At 42.9% G+C, this 25,297-nt stretch overlaps 1 pseudogene; it reads right to left on the bottom strand.

Moving 5' to 3' along the window:
• Window positions 1-22,361: 22,361 nt before the first annotated feature.
• On the bottom strand, window positions 22,362-22,480 carry LOC145396921 (5S ribosomal RNA; annotated as a pseudogene).
• Between the last annotated feature and the right edge of the window lie 2,817 nt (window positions 22,481-25,297).

The raw sequence follows: 25,297 nt of genomic DNA on the forward strand, positions 1-25,297 counted from the left end.
CTCAACCCTCTAACTATCGTCCAATTGCTTTAACATCCTGTATTTCAAAAGTTTTCGAGTCAATTCTCAATAGAAAAATTTTAAGGCATCTTTCCTATCACAACCCTCTTTCTGCTCGTCAGTACGGGTTCCGTCAGGGACGCTCCACTGGCGATCTTCTCACCTACCTTTCAGACTCCTGGTCATCCTCCTTTCGGGACTTTGGCGAAAGTTTTGCCATTGCACTTGACATCTCAAAGGCTTTCGATCTAGTCTGGCATAAATCTTTAATTTCCAAACTGCCCTCTTCCGGTTTCTATCCTTCTATCTGTGCCTTCATCTCTAGCTTCCTTTCTGGTCGTTCTATAGCCGCTGTTGTAGATAGCCATCGTTCTTCTCCTCAGGACTCTGTCCTATCACCAACTCTCTTCCTTTTATTTATCAATGACCTTCTCAACTGTACATCTTACCCTATCCACTCATGCGCTGATGACTCCACCCTTCACCTTTCCATTCGGTTTCCGCAACGCCCATCTCAGCAGTTACTTCAACAAACAAGGGATGAGGCTATGGCACACTTAATGTCTGACTTGGCTCGTATCTCTGACTGGGGTAAAAATAATCTTGTTGTCTTTAATGCATCTAAGACTCAGTTCTTACACCTATCAACCCGACAAAATATTCCACAGGTATACCCACTAATGTTTAATAATATTCATCTTAATCCTGCATCATCCTTGAACATGCTTGGGGTTTCATTTACTCGGGACTTATCTTGGAAAGATCATATTACATCTCTTGTAAAACCTGCTTCCAAGAGATTAGGTGTGCTAAGCCGACTCCGTTCGTTCTTTACCCCTGCACAATTGTTGATTCTATACACGGGTTTTATCCGCCCCTGTGTAGAGTACAACTTTCATGTGTGGGGAGGCTCCCATCATACAGCTCTTCTCAATAGGGTGGAGTCAAAGGCTTTTCGTCTCATTAACTCTCCTCCTCTTACTGGCTCCCTTCAACCTTTGTGTCTTCGCCGCGCTGTTGCATCTTTATCTCTTTCTATCGCTACTTCAATGGTCACTGCTCCTCTGAACTATCTGCATGCATTCCTCCACCTTTACGACGGGCGCGTAGCACCCGTCTAACAGCAAATTCTCATCCCTTTTCTGTCCAACTCTCTAATGCAAGAGTCAACTGTTACTCCCAGTCCTTCATTTATGCAAAAATGTCAACTCTGGAACTGTCTCCCTCTGTCTGTATTTCCTGCTTCCTATGATCTCCAGTCTTTCAAAATGATCAGATCTTGAATTTGGTTCTCTCTTGTATTTTGTTTTTCACTTGGAGGGACCTGTTATTGCAGGCTCATGACCTTTGGTTCCTTCTTCCTCGCGTAAAAAAAAAAAAAAAATACCAGTGAAGATAAAGAAATATACTCCATCCTTAATAATTATTTGATATCAGTATTTTCCAAGGAAAATTTAGACCTTGTCCCTCAAGTAGTCAATATTTACGATGATAATACGGAAAATATTCTTAGTAAAACAACCATTAGTAAGGAGGACGTTTTGGAAGAAATTAATACGTTAAAACCTCAAAAATCGCCAGGTCCGGACGATTATATGCAAGAATTGTAACGGAAACCAAAGAAGAATTATGTCAGCTACTTTTAACGTTATTTAATGACTCTTTAATTTCAAGAGTAGTTCCAGGGGCGTGGAAGACCGAAAACGTAGTGCCCATTTTTAAAATGGGCGGTAATGCAGCTGCGTCGAATTATCGTCCGATAAGTCTAACGTCAATAGTAGGAAAAATGCTGCAGACAATTTTGGCAAATAAGAGCAGAGAACACTTACAAAGATTTAATCTTATAAATGAAAGTTAGCACGAATTCAGGCAAGGACGATCCTGCCTCACAAACCTGTCATTCTTCTCGGAGATCTATGACGCAGAAGATACCAACAAAGCTTACGATATTTTTTAGCTGGACTTTAGTAAAGCTTTTGATAGGATCCCACACGAAAGGTTCGTTAGAAAGATTGGAGCACACGGTATAGATGGCTATATCTTAAAATGGATAGAATCCTGGCTGAAAGGAAAAAAAAACATAGTATTAATAAATGGAACTATGTCGGACTGGGCATTTGTTACTAACGGTGTACCACAGGGTTCAGTACTTAGTCTCTTATTATTTATTATATATATAAATCATCTAAACTAGCAGTATTAGCAAATTTGCCGATGACACAAAAATAGGTAGGTGGTGGCGACCATCATCCACTCACTTGATGTAGTGCTGCCTACTTCTTCCTTAACCTTTATCATTCATTTTCTGTGCCTGCCCTCCTCTCTTCTTATTTCTCCCATCTTTCCTGTCACTTCTTATTGCTTTTCTTTCCTTTACATGTGGCTTTACATTAAGTGACAAGCCAAATGGTTTCCTGTAAGCCAAGAAACCATTTACAACGCTGGGTGGTAACCATATAACCAAACCATACGTGCTCTCTACGTGTCAACAAGTGGGTTGATGGAGGGTTAGTGCCCCTCCCTGTAAAACAAATAACTCAAATTTAAATGGCCACCCCTTTCGGGATTATGGCGTCTGGCAATAGATAGATAGATAGATAGACAAAAATAGGGCGTATCATTAACTCAACTGACGATTGCCATAAGTTACAAAAGGACCTCGATATATTGTCTAAATAGTCTAAAACTTGGCATATGGAATTTAACGTTGAAAAATGTAAAGTACTTAACGTGGGCAAGACCATTGGAGATACTAATACAGCTTAGATAATAAAGAAATTAGTAAATCGGAATGCGAGAGAGATCAAATAGTTATGGTTAGTAAAGACATCAAACCAAGGCAAGAATGTATTAATGCGAGAAATAAAGCAAATAGGGTCCTAGGTTTTATTTCGAGAAGCGTGAGCTACAGGTCATCTGAAGTAATGCTGCAGCTTTGTCTAGCATTAGTAAGGCCACATTTAGACTACATCGAACAATTTTGGTGCCCTTACTATAGAATGGATATAAACTCGCTAGAAAATGTACAGAGAAGAATGACAAAATTGATACATAATGTTCGGAACCTGTCATATGAAGACAGAAGTCTGCACTCACTAGAGAGGCATAGAGTAAGAGGACTTAACTGAGGTGTTTAAGTGGCTGAAGGGAATAAATAAGGGAGATATTAGGAAGGTACAAGTAAGCATACAGGATAAAACTGGAAGTAACTGTTTCACACTAGAAAAATTCCGTTTCGGTAAGGAAATAGGTAGAAATTGGTTTGGTAATAGAGTAGTAGACGAATGGAATAAGCTACCTAGTAAAGTAATTGCTGCCTCTTCCATTGAGAGTTTCAGGCATAGGCTAGATAAGCATATGACAAATGCGGGGTGGGTATCGAAAAAAAATCTAATAACCAATACTAATTCATTCTTTTTCCTTTTCAGGTTACACTATGATAGTCTCTTCTTTTCCTTTCACACTTTCCTATGACATGTCCACACCAGTTTTTCCATACTGCGTGGTGTTCTTTCTGACTTTTTCCTGCCGGCTTCGGCTGGAGGGTTTGGAGGACGGGGAGAGCCTTCTTCTTTGCTATCCTTATCTCATTCTAGTAGTTCAGTTACTCTTCTAGGAGCTGCCTAGCATGGGCCAACCGGCCTACTGCAGTTATCCTCTCTTCTTATGTTCTTACAGGCAAATCCAGGAAACTATCCTATTTTAGACTATGTTGTGCGGTTTTTATACAGTAAGATAAATACTGTTTCACTTTCTCCGTTAGCCTTTAAAACGACACAGGACTTGAGGTGTAGACAATTATGGGGGACCCTCTGTGTTATGAGTCACCGTTATTACGAGTTCAGTCTTCACATTATCATGCAACCAGTTAATGGGATGATAATTTCGCGCTGTTTTTCCTTTAAAAATGTACCATTCAACTAAACGTGCAGATAACAGGGAGGAACAGCTAATTTGGCTGGGACTGATCTCCCTCGCTGCAGTGGTGCCCTTAGGTAACTACTGTGAGTGACACCGTGTATTTTTCTGTAACAACAGATGGGTAACCAACAGATTGGTTACCCATCTTGCATGGGTAACCAAGCTAGATAACCAGAAATCGGCACCATGAGTGACTACTTTGAATTCGTTCGATAGCTAGCGCTGAGTGTATAAGAAATAACTTGTGGTAGATGATGGCAGTTACCACTCTCTTGATGCAGTACTGCCTACTTCTTCCTTAGGTGACACTGCACTGTGTACCGAGACCATTGGTTTCCTGCAACCCAGGAAACCATTTACAATGCTGGGTGATAACCATATAGCCTAATAACGGGGTGATGTGTAGCTTATTATGGTGCCGTTATTATGGGTGGAGAGACGCAAATGCGGTGTCCATCCAGGAGCCAAATCTTTACACTCACCCAGTCTTCGCTGTGGCGCGGCACAGTCCACCGGAAGGGAACATCTTTTCACTGCGTGGGGTGGCCCTTCAGGAACAGTTACTTGCCTGCTGTTGATAGGTCGTCTCGGCCAGATGGAGAGGGGTTGCTCTGCCACTAATTTTATCCAACTTGGATAGAGCCTTGATTCGGGAACTGATTAAGTCAGTTTTACTGAGTAAACAGTGAACTAAACTCTAAAGTCCCTCTCAAGCTTTGTGCTATGGACCTTGGGAGCAGGCAAAGAAGTTAAAAGAAAAGAATGTTAAGTATTATCTGCTCGATAAAGATGAGAGGTTCCTGGATGAGTGAACGAACGAAAGCTTGATATATATTTGGCCAAGGCCAGCAAGACTACTAGGTCTTGTCATACAAGGTCGAATTTGTGTCCAGCTCACGCAAACCGTCACGGTGTGGATACACCTTAGAAGAGGTTGCCAGGCAATGATAAACAATGATAAAACGTTTCACCTCATGTTCTGTGATTGCATTATTGTGCATTACTGTGCATTTAAATATAATGAAGGATCCCTTGATCATGCGTTCATTTTGCCAAATTTGACCAAAAAAAAAAAAAAAAAAAAAAAAAAAGAGTGGTCAAGTGAGGTCCTAATGTTCATATTTCTCCACAATAATAAATATTTCATCCCCCGCCCCCGTCAAGGCAATTTTAAATGGTAAGCTTAAAAATCACATTTACTGTTCGAACTGATGTGCTTTCTAATAGGTATTTGCATTCAGCAGGATTAAATTGATTTGGGGTGTTCAGTACTCTGGAAGTGATTGGCAACCATCTCCCCACGTTTCCTTCTACTCCCTTTCTCTCACGTCTCTCCCTCTTTCTCTCAGGTCTGTGTTTAATGATACTTTAACAGAAGCTTAAAATTCTCTCTCTCACTGTATAATAGAAACATGCATAGCTATACTATAGTAAATGATAATATATTGCGTTTCTTTGCAAATTATATACCCTACCTTCATCTTCTATGCTCCAGTTAATTATGTTATAACATGGAATTCACGATTGTTCAAAGAATTGAAGGGAGATGAAGGTATGGTTAGAGCACAGAAAGTTACATAAATTCTTCATCACCATTACGTCATTCTCATTATACGCAACGACTTATCTTGCTCTCGTGTTCCTGAAATCGATTCTTCTGAATTCTCTACACTCTGGCTTTGGCTTTCCTGTCATTCTCTGACTAAATATATCTGCGCTGGTTACTTGTCCCCTAATTCTACGGACTATCAAAAATTCTTCTACTATCTTACTTCTATGATGGAACACATTCTATCCATTTCCCCTTTCTCTAAAATCTCCATTCTAGGAGATTTCAATATTCACACCACCTTTGGCTCTCCTCTCCTTTCACTCATCCACCTGATGAACATGCCTACAGCTTTTCTATCCGTAATGACCTAGAGCAGATTCCACAGCACCCTACCCGTATCCCTGACTGCCTTGGAGAAAGCCCCAACAAACTTGACCTCTTCCTTACAACTAATCCTTCTGCTTACACTGTTAATCGTTCCTCTCAGTTGGGCTCCTCCGATCACAACCTTATTACCTTAACCTGTCCTATTGCTCCAGTACGGCCTGTGGACCCTCCAAAGAACATTGACTGTGGCACTTTGGAGCTGCAGATTGGGAGGACCTCAGGCAGTACATCTTTGATTTTCCCTGGAATGATTATTGCTTCCATGGCCGGGAGCCATTTGAGTGTGCCTTGCGCATTACAAAGGGTATTCTCTCGGGCATGGAAGCATACATTCCTCTCTCATATCCTTTGACTCATGCAAGAAAGCCTTGGTTTAATCACGCTTGTTCTGATGCTGTCCGCAACAAGGAGAGGGCCTCTAAAAGGTACCAGACCCAACCCATCCCTGACTCACATCTTTTTTTATGTTTCTGCCCGGAATCGTGCTAAGTCTGTACTTTGCTGTGCTAAAAATAATTTCATCCATACTAAATGTTCTCAACTCTCCAACTCGGATTCTTCCCGCTCCTTCTGGCACCTTGCCAAAAACTTTTCTAACAGCTTTACCTCATCGTCCTTCCCTCCTTCTTTCTCCTCTGATGATTCTGTAGCTATTTCTTCTACTGATAAAGCAGATCTCTTTCCTCAGACTTTCTCCTCCAATTTCACCTTAGACGATACTGGTGGTGTTCCGCCATCACTTCCCTTCTCAGACTTCCTCATGGCTGACATTAAAATTTCTTCAGCTGATGTATTTTCTGCCGCCACAGGCCTCAGTACTAATAAGGCATATGGGCCTGATGGAGTCGCTCCTGTTGTCCTCAAGAACTCTTTTGCCTTTGTCTGTCAACTTGTACCTTTCCTTATTGCTGGAAGTTTGCTCTCATTCAGCCAGTCCCAAAGTAGGGTGACCATTCCCAACCCTCCAACTATCGTCCAACTGCTTTAACATCTTGTATCTCAAAGTTTTCGAGTCAATTCTTATTAGAAAAATTTTAAAGAATCTTTCCTTTCACAACGATCTTTCTAATTGTCAGTATCGGTTCCGTCAGGGATGCTCCACTGGCGATCTTCTCACCTACCTTCCAGACTCTTGGTCATCCTGCTTTGGGGACTTTGCCGAAAGCTTTGCCATTGCACATGACATCTCAAAGCTTTCGATCGAGTCTGGCATAAATCTTTAATTTCCAAACTGCCCTCTTACAGTTTCTATCCTTCTATCTGTGCCTTCATCTATAGCTTCCTTTCTGGTCGTTCTATAGCCGCTGTTGTAGACAGCCATCGTTCTTCTCCTAGAACTATCTACAGTGGTGTTCCTCATGGCTTTGTCCTATCACCAACTCTCATCCTCTTATTCATCAATGACCTTCTAAGCTGTACATCTAACCTTGTCCACTCTTATGCTGATGACTCCACCGTTCACCTTTCCATTCGGTTCCCACAACGTCCATCTCAGCAGTTACTTCAACAAACAAGGGATGAGGCTATGGCACGCCTAGTGTCTGACTTGGCTCGTATCTCTGATTAGGGTAAATATAATCTTGTTGTTTTTAATGCATCAAAGACTCAGTTCTTATACCTATCAACCCGACATAATCTTCCACAGGAGTACCCATTCGTTTCGTTTTTAAAGGCTCCAACATGCTTGCATGTGTCGGCCTTGGTCACCTAATGGCGGCTCTCCACGCTGCACGATCCATTGCAGCCTCCCCGTTCAGTCCCCCAACCCTAAGGTCACACTTAATGACCTCGTCCCTTGTCTTTCTCGGTCCTCACAACCCCACCCCCAACATTAACACTTCTCACCTTCCTCACCCAATTATCATCCCCCATCCCTTCCACATGTCCAAACCACCTCAATCTACCTCTCCTCATCACAACACCAACACACTCCAGTCCCATCCCACCTCTCAACTCCCCCATTGTAAACCCAGTCCCCCCAGGCCCCGGACGCAGGGACGCACTGCACATCCACCTAATCATTGTCATTTCTGTACGTCCGAGCCGGCGAATGTCCTCCTCTTTCACTGCCCAGGCCTCACCGCCACACTGCATTACACTCCCAACACATGCTGCACACAAAGACCCCTTAGCACGTAGGGAGAGCCCTCTCAATGTCAGGAGAGGCAAGAGCTCCCTGAACTTCCCCCAACCACCCCTCACCCCAGCCACAGAGCCAGCTCCAGCCCCACCTCCAGCACACAACACGTCTCCTAAATAACAAAACTCCTCCACACACTCAAGAGACTCACCAGCAAGTTCAATCCTCTCACGTCTGACGATCTCCACCTGCTCACCCCGGCACACCGCACACACAAAATCAGCACCATCTCGCAGTCCACCCCCGATACCACTACATCTCTCATGCACCCACTTCTCACACACACCGCACAAGACGGAACCACTTCCCACGCCCCTGTGGCAAACTGCACATGGCCACTCTCCCTCGTCTTCGACAGCACCGCCACCAACCCCAGACATCATCACTTTTGTTTTATCTGCATTTACCCTTAAACCCCCTTGCCCCACACCACCCCTCCACCTCCCAAACCTTCCCTCCGCCTCCCTTTCACTCTCTGCAACCAACACCAAATCATCAGCACACAACAACTCCCACGGGAGTCCGTTTCTAAAGTCACGTGAAAGGGCTTCAAGCACCATGACAAACAACATGGGACTCAAGACTGACCCCTGATGCACACCAACATTCACGGAAAACTCATCACCCAAACCTCCACTCATTCTCACCTGGGTGTGAGCACCCACATACATGGCCATAACCACCCTAACCAGCCACTCCTCCAAGCCAAGCTTTCTCATTGCTCACTTCACCACCTCTCTAGGGACTCTGTCAAAGGCCTTTTCCAAATCAACAAAAACAAAATAAAGATCCCTTCTCCTACCAATATATTTTTCCTGAAGCTGTCGAACAATGAATATGGCATCAGTGGTCCCCCTACCTGGCATAAACCCAAACTGCATCTCATCAAATTTCACTCTTTCTCTAATCATACCTTCTAAAACTCTCTCCATTACCTTCATTATCTGATCTAAAAGCTTTATACCTCTATAATTTCCTCTTTCCAGGGCATCACCCTTCCCTTTATACACATTTACAATTACACTCTTCAGCCAATCATCTGGGACAACACACTCATAAATAATCCTATTTATCAGGTCAGTGACTAAACTCACCCCTATATCGCCTGAGGCCTTCAACATTTCGGCAGTCAACCCAGACACACCTGCTGCCTTCCCCACCCTCATCCTGTATCAATCAAAGGCCAAGGGCCAGACACTGGATCTGCTGGCTCCAAACCTTCCCTGTCCCAGTCAAACTCCTCATTCAACAACCGGTTATAATGCTCTCTCCATGCATCTTTAATATCCTCACTGTTCACCACTACCCTTCCTTCATCATTCTTCACACACTGCTCACCTATGATATCCCGATTATCCCTCTTCACCTGACCTGCCACCCTAAATATATTTTTCCTTTCCCCATGATTTAGGTTATCAAATAATTGTCTCTGTGACTCAGACTTTGCCCTGTATACCTCTCTCCTAGCCCTATGCTTGGCAGCCAAATATTCCTTTTTGCTACCACCCTTCTTCCTTTCCCGGAAAAGCCTTCTTTTCTCCTTAATTGCAGCTTCTACACCCTCATCCCACCACCAAGTTACTTTATGTCTTGGTGGTCCTCTTGTCCAGCCGCATGTTACTCTCAAGAAATTGTTCTTAAGGGCTCTGTACTGTTCATTAACGCCTCTGCCCCTATGTAAAGTACAACTTTCATGTGTGGGGAAGCTCCCCACATACAGCTCTTCTCAATAGGGTGGAGTCAAAGGCTTTTTGTCTCATTAACTCTCCTCCTCTTACTGGCTCCCTTCAACCTTTGTCTCTTCACTGCACTGTTGCGTCTTTAGCTCCTTCTGTCGCTACTTCAATGGTCACTGCTCCTCTGAACTCTCTGTTTCCATCCTTCCACCTCTACCATGGGTGCGTAGCACCCATCTAGCAGCGAACTCTCATCCCTTTTCTGTCCAACTCTCTAATGCAAGAGTTAGCCGTTACTCCCAGTCCTTCATTTATGCAACAGGTCAACTCTGGAACTGTCTTCCTCTGTCTGTATTTCCTGCTAGCTATGATCTCCAGTCTTTCAAACGCAGTGTGTCCAGGCATCTCGAAATGATCGGATTTTGAATTTGGCTCTTTCTTGTATTTTGTCTTTCTCTTGGAAGGAAGAGTATTGCGGGCTCGTGGCCTTTGGTTCCTTCTTCCTAGCATAAAAAAAAAAAAAAGCTAACTCCACTACCCCTTCCACTCCCAAAGGTTCTTTCTAATCTGATGATAACTAGAACAAAATAATAAAAGAAGACAAGCTACTGAACAGATAAAAAAAAAAAAAAAACTTGGAGTTACGGCATGTCTACCTCTACCTCTCTCCGATAGCTGTCACAAGAGAGGTGACTGGGGCAGAGGCTGGTGAATGAGTGGGGGAAGTGGAGAGAAAAACGTAAGGTGACAGTCCACCACGCCGTGACGTCACCACATCTGTGTAGTACCACTGGGTGAGGAGACCTGGTAGTCTTATTGGCCTTGTATCTGGCACAATTAGAAGTCGTGAAAGCCGGATTATTTCACGGGCCGTTACGATGCAGAAAGCGTAAAAACTAGACAAAGAAGCAGACTGAGGAATGAACTCCGTATACTTGCAGAATGGGATGAAACAGGTCTGACAACAGAAAGGTTAGAGGGGAAAATATTCGGAGAAGTATTTGGCCTGCAGCTGAATATTGCAGTGATGGTAGTGACGTCCCATCATCAGTTATCAGCGTCATCTTTATATTCCTTCGTGTTTCATCTAATTTTCTTAATTTTTTTGCTAACGTTCCTGCTTTCTTTGTATATTTATCGTTCTTATTTTGTTACCTAAAGATAATACTATTACCATCTTTCAGGCCGCCGCAGTCTTCCATATGACTATTCACTTACTGTCAATAACCCACAAATCAGTACCCCATCATCCACAGTATCTCTTCCTCCTATGATCTGTTTTGGAGATCTGACATTATCAATTTGTACAAGCAACTTCTCAGAGACTAGTTGTGCTAAAAGTCCACGCCTTCTTTAACCCCGAACAGTTGCTAATTCTGTACATGGGCTCTGTGCAGAATACAACGTTCATGTGTAAAGAGTGGGGGAGAGGAGACTCACAGCATCCAGCATTTCGAAACAGGGTGAAGTCAAAGGATTTTCGTTTCACCAACTTTTCCTCTCTCAATCCCTTCATCCCCTTTCTCCTTACCGTAACATTATCCCTCCTCTCTCTCTCTCTCTCTCTCTCTCTCTCTCTCTCTCACACACACACACACACACACACACACACACACACACACACACACACACACACACACACACACACACACACACACACACACACACACACACACACACACACACACACACACACACACACACACACACACACACACACACACACACACACACACACACACACACACACACACACACACACACACACACACACACACACACACACACACACACACACACACACACACACACACACACACACACACACACACACACACACACACACACACACACACACACACACACACACACACACACACACACACACACACACACACACACACACACACACACACACACACACACACACACACACACACACACACACACACACGCACACACACACACACACACACACACACACACACACACACACACACACACACACACACACACACACACACACACACACACACACACACACACACACACACACACACACACACACACACACACACACACAAGAATGAACACTGACCGGTTCAGTAGTAAGAATGCTTCATGAAGCAGAGGCTCATACCTCTGAATCCCAACATATCGTATGCCTGTATGAACAGTTACTGTATAAGAAAATTTAGCGCATAATTTATTATCCCCTTATTAATTTACGGGAAAGTTATATGATTATACTGAGAGAACAAAACTGAGATATGAAAGTGAAGTACTGAATTGTAGGAAGGTAAAATATTTATATTGTACTCACAATATGTTAGTTTAAGGATATGGGTTTTATGGTAGGCGGGTGCAACCTCTACCCACTCACTTGATATATAGTTACCATCTGGTGATTAAATTCTAAGTAACAAATCAAAAGGTATGCTGTAACTCACAGAGCCATTTACTATGTTGGGTGGTAACAGTACCGTATACCAGAAAGACCCCTGTTCGGTTAGTGAAGTAAGGTGTTGCAACCAAATGTGGCCAACAGGACTGACGCCCGAGATATGGTGAGGGTTTATTGCTCACATAGTGGCACTCAGGAATGAGACTGGTGAGTCCCCTTAAATATCAGGACGAAATAGCCTTGCCTCGGACACTGTGCATTACTGATGAAGAAGATAAGAAGCACATAGTGAATGGATGAAAATGGTTTAGTATTTTACTTTTACACAGTTGTTTGCATAGTATCCCCGTCAGTTAAGTGTGGTATGTCAAGGGTTAATCGAACATTCAGTAAGCCGCTAGCTATAACAAAATATAGATGCTATGGGGGTGAAATTTATTACAATAGCACTCGTGAAAGAAGTGTGTGTGTGTGTGTGTGTGTGTGTGTGTGTGTGTGTGTGTGTGTGTGTGTGTGTGTGTGATTTTCATACAAGTATGAGACAATGCACATAATTACCTTGTATTAAACTGATCAAAGTTCGATGGAGCGTTCAGCGACGACTGTCAAAAGCTGTCAGTTCTAAACTCACTGTTGAATAATACCCAGGATACTTAATGAATCCATTAAAAAAATGATCAGGTATATTATGATTTATAAATACCATTCTCATTGTCTTCTATTCTTCAGTAAGACACACAGAAAAGGAACACATTCATTGGGTCCTTCTAGACAGTAGCAAACGAGCACCCCTCATTGCCACTTTTCCTGGGAAGATACATGCTATAACAAAGTGTAGCTCAGTAACACACAATGTTTGCATGATGGGTCTCTCTGTATTTTATTATAATTTTAAGTGTTTGTTCGTTGATCTGGCCAGCTCTGCCATTGCTCATTTTGGAACACTTGGCTTAATGAAGAATGTTTTACATCAGGAATGGGTAATACTGACAATGGTTCATCTTCAGCTGCATGACATGAGTATCCTTCAACAAAGACGAAATGGATCAAACCAACATAGGATTTAATTCATGAGTAGGTTAGGCCGATAGATAACCAGGCTAATAGAGAAGTAAACAAGGGTCCCAGCTGTGGCAGGTGCCCAGAATACATACCTGTACAAAAATGCCTGAAATGATCACAGTTAGAAATTCACTGATAGATGACGCATTGTCAGATGTACAATTACAATCCTGATGCCCCTAGAGGAAGAAAACGATTCAGGGCCATCAGAAATCAGTTAAATAACCAGAAGCTGATACCGTGTATTATCTTCAAAAGCTTATCATTGCCGTCGTCGGGAAGCTGCGGTCATTTTTGATGAGCAGATATCCTCCAATGCACTCCATTTATTATCCCTGAAGTATCCAGATTCCAAATCATTAGCTATGAGAAGGAAATTAGGGCTTCTTGTGAAGGAAACCATGAACATACTGAATCTTGATGAGATTCCCATCATTGCCTTTGATCAGTCGTTAAACAAATTGGCCTGAGAAATCCAGCGGACATAGCCTGAATACACGTTGAGAACATGTGCAGTGCGTGACTTTTTTTTTTTTTTATGCGAGGAAGAAGGAACCAAAGGCCATGAGCCCGCAGTAACAGTTCCCTCCAAGAGAAAAACAAAATACAATAGAGAGCCAAATTCAAGATCCGATCATTTTTAGATGCCTGGACACACTGCGTTTGAAAGACTGGAGATCATAGGCAGCAGGAAATACAGACAGAGGGAGACAGTTCCAGAGCTGACCTGTTGCATAAATGAAAGACTGGGAGTAACGGTTAACTCTTGCATTAGAGAGTTGGACAGAAAAGGGATGAGAGGTTGCTGCCAGATGGGTGCTACGCGCCCGTCGTAGAGGTGGAGGAATGCAAGCAGACAGTTCAGAGGAACAGTGACCATTAAAGTAGCGACAGAAAAGAGATAAAGATGCAACAGTGCGGCGAAGAGACAGAGGTTGAAGGGAGTCAGTAAGAGGAGGAGAGTTAATGAGACGAAAAGCCTTTGACTCCACCCTATTGAGAAGAGCTGTATGTGGGGAGCCTCCCCACACATGAGAGTTGTACTCCACACAGGGGCGGATAAAACCTCTGTATAGAGTCAACGATTGTGCAGGGGTAAAGAAAGAGCGGAGTCGGCTTAGCACACCCAATCTCTTGGAAGCAGATTTTACAAGAGATGTAATATGATCTTTCCAAGATAAGTCCCGAGTAAATGAAACCCCAAGCATGTTCAAGGATGATGCAGGATTAAGCTGAATATTATTAAACATTAGTGGGTATACCTGTGGAAGATTTTGTCGGGTTGATAGGTGTAAGAACTGAGTCTTAGATGCATTAAAAACAACCATATTATTTTTACCCCAGTCAGAGATACGAGCCAAGTCAGACATTAGGTGTGCCATAGCCTCATCCCTTGTTTGTTGAAGTATCTGTTGAGATGGGCGTTCCGGGAACCGAATGGAAAAGTGAAGGGTGGAGTCATCAGCGTATGAGTGGATAGGGTTAGATGTACAGCTTAGAAGATCATTGATGAATAAAAGGAAGAGAGTTGGTGATAGGACAGAGCCCTGAGGAACACCACTGTTGATAGATCTAGGAGAAGAATGATGGCCGTCTACAACAGCGGCTATAGAACGACTAGAAAGGAAGCTAGCGATGAAGGCACAGATAGAAGGATAGAAACCGTAGGAGGGCAGTTTGGAAATTCAAGATTTATGCCAGACTCGATCGAAAGCCTTTGAGATGTCAAGTGCAATGGCAAAGCTTTCGCCAAAGTCCCGAAAGGAGGATGACCAGGAGTCTGAAAGGTAGGTGAGAAGATCGCCAGTGGAGCGTCCCTGACGGAACCCATACTGACGATCAGAAAGAAGGTTGTGATAGGAAAGATGCCTTAAAATTATTCTATTGAGAATTGACTCGAAAACTTTTGAAATACAGGACGTTAAAGTAATTGGACGATAGTTGGAGGGTTGGGAGTGGTCACCCTTCTTTGAGACTGACTGAATGAGAGCAAACTTCCAGCAAGAAGGAAAGGTACAAGTTGACAGACAAAGGCGAAAGAGTTTGCCTAGGCAGGGTGTAAGCACAGAAGCACAGTTCTTGAGAACAACAGGAGGGACCCCATCAGGCCCATATGCCTAGTTAGTACTGAGACCAGTGATGGCAGAAAATACATCAACTGAAGAAATTTTAATGTCAGCCATGAGGAAGTCAGAGGGAGGAAGTGATGGAGGAACAACACCGGAATCGTCTAAGGTGGAATTGGAGGAGAAACTCTATGCGAAGAGATCTGCTTTACCAGTAGAAGAAATAGCTACAGAACCATCAGAGTAGAAAAGAGGAGGGAAGGATGATGAGGTAAAGTTGTTAGAAAGATTTTTGGCAAGGTGCCGGAAGGAGCGGGAAGAATTCGAGTTGGAGAGTTGAGAGCATTTAGTATGGATGAAATTATTTTTAGTAGAGCGAAGAACAGACTTAGCGCGATTCTGGGCAGAAACGTAAAGATGATGTGATTCAGGGGTGGGTTGGCTCCAGTACCTTTTGTAGGCCCTCTCCTTGTTGCGGACAGCATTAGAACAAGCGTGATTAAACCAAGGCTTTCTTGCATTAGTCAAAGGATATGAGAAAGGAATGTGTGCTTCCATGCCCGAGAGAATAACCTCCGTAATGCGCAAGGCACACTCAGATGGCTCCCGGCCATGGAAGCAATAATCATTCCAGGGAAAATAAAAGAAGTACTGCCTGAGGGCCTCCCCGTCCGCAGCTCCAAAATGCCACAGACGACGTTTCCCTGGAGGGTCCACAGGCCGTACCGGAGTGATAGGACAGGTTAAGGTAATAAGGTTGTGATCGGAGGAGCCCAACGGAGAGAAAAGATTAACAGAGTAAGCAGAAGGATTAGTTGTGAGGAAGAGATCAAGTATGTTGGAGCTCTCTCCAAGGCGGTCAGGGATATGGGTAGGGTGCTGTACAAGCTGCTCTAGGTCATTAAGGATAGAAAAGACGTAGGCTTGTTCACCAGGTGGATCCGTGAAAGGAGAGGAGAGCCAAAGGTGGTGGTGAACATTGAAATCTTCTAGAATGGAGATTTCAGAGAAAGGAGAAATGGATAGAATGTGTTCCATCGTAGAAGTAAGGTAGTCGAAGAATTTTTGATAGTAGAATTAGGGGATAAGTAAACAGCACAGATATATTTAGTCAGAGAATGACAGGAAAGCCGAAGCCAGAGTGTAGAGAATTCAGAAGAATCGAGTTCAGGAACACGAGAGCAAGATAAGTCGTTGCGTATATATACACAACAGCCACCTTTGGCTTTAAAATGAGTATAGAGAAAGTAGGAGGATACAGAAAAGGGTTTGCTGTCAGTTGCCTCAGACAGCTGGTTAGAGGAAAGGCCGCGAATGTTGCAGAAATGAAGAAGAAGAGAGTCAGACAGTGGTTCCAGGCACCTCGAGTCGTCACCGGGAGAGGGGCGGATGGTGGGGGCATTTATGGTCCCCCCCCTGGGGACTCCGAGGCTTGATGAAGAGACGCCATTTTTGTTGAATTTTGAATAGGAAGTGTAGTGTGTACTGGGCATGTAGTCTGGTGAAGGTAGTTAGAGAAATTTGTACTGGAGAGCCTGCTGGCCTACTCTCTGTGTAACTGAGACACTGAAAAAGTTCAGCAAAGGGGGATGGTCAGGAACTAGTCCTGAGGACTGATGAAACGGGAGCTCCAGCACTCCCTGTCATCAGCTTTCCATCCACCTCGGGAGTACTGCCCTGCTCGACTGGTGCTACAGTCTACTCCTCCAAAGTAATGTTGATTGGTCTACACGTCATAATGACATTGCTCAGATACTTGGGTGAAAACAATCAGTCAAGGAGAAACTGAAGCTCTAGGAATTGCATACTCCTTCGTAATGGCTGTACATTATAGGGAAAAAGGTTATCATCAGTTTCTAATACAGTTGGTTCTCTGGCACATCTGAGAAGAGATACATGGAAACTAATGTATGACATATTAACTTGATCATAACAGTAAACCAAAAAGAGTACTCTGAGAGTGCAACGTCTGTACCTTACGATCTGTTAAAGGGCAGAATATTGGATTCTGCCCTGTTACCTTGACCCTTAACCAACTGTTTTCAGTTCTGGATCACTTCATCCATCTCTGACCATCAGCCTCTTCAGCAAATTTGGTTCAGATCGGACAAAAACTGCTTGCTTTATATTGTTCACACATGGACAACAAGACCCTGCATGGAAGGAAAAGAAAAAAAAAAAAACACTCCAGTGCTACCACATGTGGGTGAATATATACAGAGATGGCTTCCAAGTGTTTGAAAACATGGGTTTAGACACCAAGACTATACTGTAACTCAAATTACAGGAATTTTTCCTGAAGTTTATTGATGTCTGTTATAATGGCCATTATAATTGTTAGCAATGGACTTCTGCTGGAATTTAATCTTGAACTTAGCTACTGCATGTCAGAAAATATGGTTGAGACATCAGTATCAAGTCTTTTCCTTAAATAATAAGGAACTTATAAGACCTTATGTTTAACGGTGGCAGGCAGTTTGGAAAATGGTCATCAAAAGTGTCAGATGTGGAATCTACATGTGCCCATACCTTACAGTAAGATTAGTTTTCAGGGGTCATAGTAAATACATACAAAGTAAAAGTGCTCAACTTGGGTCAAAATGTACCTTAACTCCATAGACTTTTTAACCTCAATTAAAACGAAAAGCATTGTGTCCAGCCACCTTTTAACGAACGTATATTGATTTTCCATTTCTTTTTTCATCTTAGTTTTGATGGGAAAAATTTTACATTCTTCCAACCTTTCGCTTTTTTTCTATTCCATTTCTTCCATTCTTAATCCTCTTTTGCTCATTGGTAAAATGTGGTGCTCATTGTTCAAAAGCACAAAAAAAATCGAGGGACTACAATTGGAGTCCCGGGGGGGGGGGGAGGACCATAAATACCCCCATCTTCCTTACAACTAATCCTTCTTCTTAAGCTGTTAATCTTTCCACTCCGTTGGGCTCCTCCGATCACAACCTTATTACCTTAACCTGTCCTATCGCTCCAGTATGGCCTGTGGATCCTCCAAAGAAATGTCGCCTGCAGCATTTCGGAGTTGCAGATTGGAAGGCCCTCAGGCAGTACATCTTTGATTTTCCCTGGAATGATTATTACTTCCATGGCCGGGAGCCATCTGAGTGTGCCTTGTTCATTATGGAGATTATACCCTCGGGCGAGGAAGCATACATTCCTTTCTCATATCCATTGACTAATGCAAGAAAGCCTTGGCTTAATCACGCTTGTTCTAATGCTGTCCGCAACAAGGAGAGGGCCTATAAAAGGTACCAGTGCCAAACCACCCCTGAATCACATCTTTTTTATGTTTCTGTCCGGAATCGTGCTAAGTGAGATCTTTTCTCTGCTAAAAGTAATTTCATCCGTACTAAATACTCTCAATTCTCCAACTCGAATTCTTCCCGCTCCTTCTGGCACCTTGCCAAAAACCTTCTAAAAACTTTACATCATCATCCTTCCCCCTCTTTTCTAGTCTGATGGTTCTGTAGCTATTTCTTCTACTGATAAAGCAGATCTCCTCGCTCAGACTTTCTCCTCCAATTTCACCTTAGACGATTCCGGTGCTGTTCCTCCATCACTTCCCCCCTCTGACTTCCTCATGGCTGACATTAAAATTTCTTCAGCTGATGTATTTTCTGCCATCACAGGCCTCATACTAACAAGGCATATGGGCCTGATGGAGTCCCTCCTGTTGTTCTCAAGAACTGTGCTTCTGTGCTTACACCCTGTCTAGGCAAAATCTTTCGCCTTTGTCAATCAACTTGTACCTTTCCTTCTTGCTGGAAGTTTGCTCTCATTCAGCCAGTCCCAAAGAAGGGTGACCATTCCCAACCCTCCAACTATCGTCTAATTGCTTTAACATCCTGTATCTCAAAGTTTTCAAGTCATTTCTTAATAGGCATCTTTCCTATCATAACCTTCTTTCTGATCGTCAGTATAGGTTCCGTCAGGGACGCTCCACTGGCGATCTTCTCAACTACCTTTCAGACTCTTGGTCATTCTCCTTTCTGGATTTTGGCGAAAGCTTTGCCATTGCACTTGACATCTCAAAGGCTTTCGATCGAGTCTGGCATAAATATTTAATTTCCAAACTGCCTTCTTACGGTTTCTGTCCCTCTATCTGTGCCTTCATTTATAGCTTCCTTTCTGGTCGTTCTATAGCCGCTGTTGTAGACGGCCATCTTTCTTTTCCTAGATTTATCAGTAGTGGTGTTCCTCAGGGCTCTGTCCTATCACTAACTCTCTTCCTTTTATTCATCAATGACCTTCTAAGCTGTACATCTAACACTATCCATTCATATGCTGATGACTCCACCCTTCACCTTTCCATTCGGTTCCCGCAACATCCATCTCAGCAGTTACTTCAACAAACAAGGGATGAGGCTATGGCACGCCTAATGTCTGACTTGGCTTGTATCTCTGATTGGGGTAAAAATATTCTTGTTTTTAATGCATCAAAGACTCAGTTCTTACACCTATCAACCACTAATGTTTAATAATACCCACTAATGTTTAATAATATTCAGCTTCCTGCATCATCCTTGAGCATGCTTGGGGTTTCATTCATTCGATAGTTATCTTGGAAAGATCATATTACATCTCTTGTAAAATCTGCTTCCAAAAGATTAGGTGTGCTAGGCTGTCTCCGTTCCTTCTTTACCCCTGCACAGTTGTTGACTCTATACTGGGGTTTTATCCGCCCTTGCGTGGAGTACAACTCTTACGTGTGGGGAGGTTCCCCACATACAGCTCTTCTCAATAGGGTGGAGTCAAAGGCTTTTCGTCTCATTAACTCTCCTCTTACTGGCTCCCTTCAACCTTTGTCTCTTCGCCGCGCTGTTGCATCTTTATCTCTTTTCTATCGCTACTTCAATGGTCACTGCTCCTCTGAGCTGTCTGCTTGCATTCCTCCACCTCTACGACGGGTGCGTAGCACCCGTCTAGCGGCAAACACTCATCCCTTTTCTGTCCAACTCTCTACTGCCAGAGTTAACCGTTACTCCCAGTCCTTCATTTATGCACCAGGTCATCTCTGGAACTGTCTCCCTCTGTCTGTATTACCTGCTAGCTATGATCTCCAGTCCTTCAAACGCAGTGTGTCCAGGCATCTCGAAATGATCGGATCTTGAATTTGGTTCTCTCTTGTATTTTGTTTTTCTCTTGGAAGGAACAGTTTTTGGTGGCTCGTTGACCATTGGTTCCTTCTTCCTAGCATAAAAAAGAAATAAAAAAATAAGTAATATGAAGTGTACAACAACAAGCTTAATCAGTCAAGGTGGCCGTATTCACCCGGTAGTATATCTGGGAACTTAGATGCACAATTTGATTGTTGCGGGTCGTATTTTAGGGGATTATTGTAACTTCGTAGAAATGAATTGCCTGAATGACCTGCCTGCAGTCGGTAGGCATTAATTCTAAGCCTTCTTTTTCTTTTCTAAATATGGGTCCCGGGTTTGATTCCCAGGCAGACCACGGTACCTTTACCCAGGGCTTCACTAATTACTCGTCTTGTTCCCCCCTAGAATGGAAATAGGGACCTGGATTTGTAAAGCAACAGTTGCGAGTCGTACTCCACGGAAATGTTTGTTAGGAGCTATCCTTGTCAGTTACGCAATCAGGAAATGCACATTACTCCTTTTCATGTTAACTGTTATTTTCTCCAGATCTGGACATGTTAGATTTTCAAACTCATAGCCACTTTCTTGGTTTGGTTTGGACATGGTTATGTGAAAATCGAACATGGTTTTCCGTCTAATATCTTTTTCCCAGGCTATTAAAATGCCTAAACCACCCAGGCTTTCTTAACCTGTAGGATGTCGAAGTAGGATGATCATGCATTATTTTGAAAGATAAAACATGGGTATTTGGCTTAATACAGTTTTAGCTCCCATGCTTTTGAGTCAGTTGCCCAACAACGAACCAACCACCTTCTAATTACGTTAAAAAATAAAATGTATGAGGAAAGCAACATAAAGGTACACCGAAACAGTAATATTGTATAGTATTCCCTTCCTCCTTGAAGAATTGGGATTAAATGGTCACTCAGTCTAACAGGATTATCGTGCATATGGAATTATCCACAATGGACCGACATCACATAAAAAAAAAGTATACCCTAGACGGCCTAGATCATCTTTTTTTTTTTTTTTATTTGCTTACTTCGGCGATACCAGTAGTGCAACTGTTTTTTTTTTTTTTATGTCTCCTTCCAATAAATAACACTCACAATGCTGCCCTACATGAATCATGCTGATAAATATTTACCAATAAAAAATGCACATGCCGACATCGGAACCAGTTTAGCTTGAAAATACGTTTTTTCTCATAAAAATCGATCAAGAGAGATTATGGTTATGTCTAGTCGGGGACTATCATCTCGTCTTACTTTCTTTTTGCCGGCTCAACTTCTTGAGATGAAAGAGGCTTAATAATTGTTATGGTTTTCTGGTCATAGATAATCCCCTTTGATACGATGTGTCCGGGAGGAAAGTGTCGGACTTGCCCTGAATGTGAAATGGACACAGGGAATTACTGGGCGAATTTTTGTACCTGACTGTGCAACACATCGCGGACTTTGCTTTTAGGTTACGTCCTTCATATATCACCACCACCATTTACAGGCGTGTTGACCAATGCTGTCACAGCCTTGAGGTCAGATTCACTAACAAAACTTTTCATTTCTCTCTCGCATCTTTGATTTGTCATTTCCGGAAGAACAAGACACAAAAAAAATTCTTCTGCCTTCCCTCTTTGTCCGCCACACGAAAACAAATCTTACCTATACGACTAGGGACCGACAGTAATTTCAAGTAGGAGTCGCATGTTCAGCACTGGAACTTCCTTTTGTTATATCTGGAATAAAGTAGGTGCGTAGTTTCTTATTATTCATTCAGAGAAAACTTGGAAAATACATTTCCCAATCCTGCGATATCTATCCCGATTTCATTGAATTACATATACTTACTTTCTCCTATTTCTGATTGTTTTTGTTTTTATGGGGAGGGTTGCCCCCTCCAAGAATCACTGGGGAAAGTCATTCATTCATTCATTGCCAGACGCCATGTATCCCAGACGGGGTGGCCAAGGGCTTAGAGTTAACTGTTTTACGGGGAGGGGCACTAATCCTCCACCAACCCCACTTGACTCGTAGGGATGCCAACAGCATCTGGTGTTCCCAGGCGGTCACCCATCCAAGTACTAACCAGACCCAACGTTGCTTAACTTCGCTGATCGGACGGGAAGCGGTGTACTCAACGTGGCATGGCCCAAATACGAGTATCGCATTACTGATGAGAGTCCATGGTACAACACTTACTAAGATATTATCGAATTCGTATCTGGTCCTCTCACGATTTCTGGTCATTTTTTATTCGGTGTGGGGGGCTGACCCGTCTATGAATCAATCAATCAATCATTTCCTGTGGCACCCCACGGGATGCATAGGGCCTCAATGAACTCTCTCCACCAATATTTGTCTCTTGCCCTCTCCTTCAGGTCCCACCAACACTCCTCTCCTGCTTCTTTTTTCATCGTCCTCAACCAGGTTTCCCTCGGCCTACCTCTACCTCTTCTTCCTCTAGCAGTCCACTCTGGCACATCCTGTATTAAACTGCCTTCTTTTCTGTATATGTGCCCCAGCCACTTCCATCGAGACAGTCTCACATATTCATTAACTGGTTCCACTCTCGTAACATCCCTTACTCTTTCATTTGTAACTCTGTCTTGCCACTTTACCCCAAGAATCCTTCTCAGTATTTTATTCTCAAATACTAATACTTTCTGATCTGTTGCAATAATTGTACTGTACCATAACTCATCTATCTATCTATCTATAGCCCGACGCCCTAATCCCGCAAAGGGTGGCCGCAGACAAAACGCCTCCACGTCACTCTGTCACCCACCATTTGACTACCCTCCCGCCAACTCACCCCCCCCTCCCTCATATACCTCTCAACTCCATCCCTCCACCTCATCCTCGGTCTACCCCTCCCTCTCCCTCCCTCCACCTCACCTACATACACCCTCTTAGTCAGTCTTTCATTCTCCATTCTCTCCACATGTCCAAACCACCTCATAAATTAAAATTGGTCTAACCATGGACTTGTAAATTTTCACTTTAGTATGTACCGAAAGCATATTATTATTTCAAACAGATTTTAACATTCCAACAGCTCGCCAAGCCTGTTTAATCCTCTCTTCAATTTCATTGTTTAATGATCCATTAGATGATACAATCGTTCCCAGATATTTAAAATTTTCTACATTCTTCACCACATTATTCCCAATTATACAATCGACTTGGTTCTCCACGTTCATATTAATAATTTCAGTCTTCCCACAATTTATTACCAATCCCACTTTTTCTCCTTCCTCCACCAGATAATCAAGCACCCTCTGCATCTCGTAAATACTTCCACAAATCAGTACAATATCATCAGCATAGTCCAAATCCATCAGCTTCTTCTTTTCTTTCCAGTATTCCTGCACCTGCTCTCCTTACAACATTTCTTATGATATAATCCATAACCAAAACAAACAGCAATGGCGAAAGAACTCCTCCTTGAATCACTCTTGACCTAACTTGAAATGGATCACTCAAAGAACCACCCACCATTACCTTACAAAAAGTACCTTCATGCAGGCTTCTAATAATATTTACAAATTTTTCTGGTATACCATAGAATCTCATAATTTTCAACATAGCTCCACGTGAAACACTATCAAACGACTTTTCAATACCCACAAAACACATACACATGGTTGTTCAATCTGTACATGAATGGGGTAATAAAAGAGGTACAAGGTAGGGTAGTGGATGTTGGAGAGGCCATGGTGAGAGGGGATAGTGTTTGGAAACTCCCTGTACTGTTGTTTGCAGATGATACTGTGTTTTTGAGTGAAGACGAAGGGGAGCTGCAAGGCTTGGTGGATGAGTTTAGGAGACTGTGTAAGAAGCGGAATCTAAAGGTGAATGTAGGGAAGAGTAAAGTGATGCTCTTTGAGAGAGGTGAAGTCAGTGAATGTACAGCGAGGTTAGATGGTGAGGAATTGGAAAATGTGAGTACGTTTAAGTACTTGGGTAGTGTGATGAGTAAGGATGGAGGTTTGGAGGGTGAAGTGCTTGAAAGGGTACAGCAGGGAAGAAAGGTTGCTGGTTCTTTGAAAGCAGTGATAAGAAACAGGGAAGTGAGCATGGAAGTGAAAAAATTACTACATGACAGTATTGTGATACCAACTCTAACGTATGGAAGTGAAGGTTGGACGTTGTTGGAAGGACACAAGTCAAGAGTGAAAGCAGTGGAAATGAGTTATTTAAGGGGAGCCTGTGGAGTCACATGGAGAGACAGGCTGACGAATGAGCGTTGTGGTGTGGATGTGGATGTGATAGGAAGCGTTAAGAGAAACACACTGAGGTGGTTTGGCCATGTGGAGAGGATGGAGGGTGAAAGACTGACGAAGAGAGTGTATGTGAGTGAGGTGGAGGGGGGAAGAGGGAGGGGGAGGCCGAGGATGAGATGGAGGGATGGGGTGGAGAGGTATATGAGAGAGGGGGGTGTGAGTTGGGAGCAGGACAGTGAAATGGCGGGGGACAGGGCGACTTGGAAGCGATTTGTTTGTGGGTACCCCAAACGGGATTGAGGCGTCTGGCAATAAATATATATATATATATATATATATATATATATATATATATATATATATATATATATATATATATATATATATATATGGATTGGCTTTTTGTGAAACACAGTGATTGAATTCTGTAAAGTTTTGTGAATTTTCTTTAAGTATGGGTTGTAAGTAACTTATTCAAAAACATATTTTGGCGGGCGATTAGCATTCGGCCCCAGAATACTTTTTTTTCATTTTTAATATGGGTTGGCTTTTTTGTGAAACGCAGTGACTGAATTCCTTAGAATTTTGCGATGTTTCTTGAAATTTGGTCTGTATGTAGCTTGTACCATAGCCAGCAACACATTTTGGCGGGTAATTATCGTTAGGCCCCCAATGCTTTTGCTGAATATGGATTGGCTTTCTGTGAAAAGTGGTGAATGAATTCCGTAGAGTTTTACGAATTGTTTTCAA

The sequence above is a fragment of the Coenobita brevimanus genome, chromosome 39 (genome assembly GCF_032717465.1).
Source record: "Coenobita brevimanus isolate Jiangsu-jjx chromosome 39, ASM3271746v2, whole genome shotgun sequence".
NCBI lineage: Eukaryota > Metazoa > Arthropoda > Malacostraca > Decapoda > Coenobitidae > Coenobita > Coenobita brevimanus.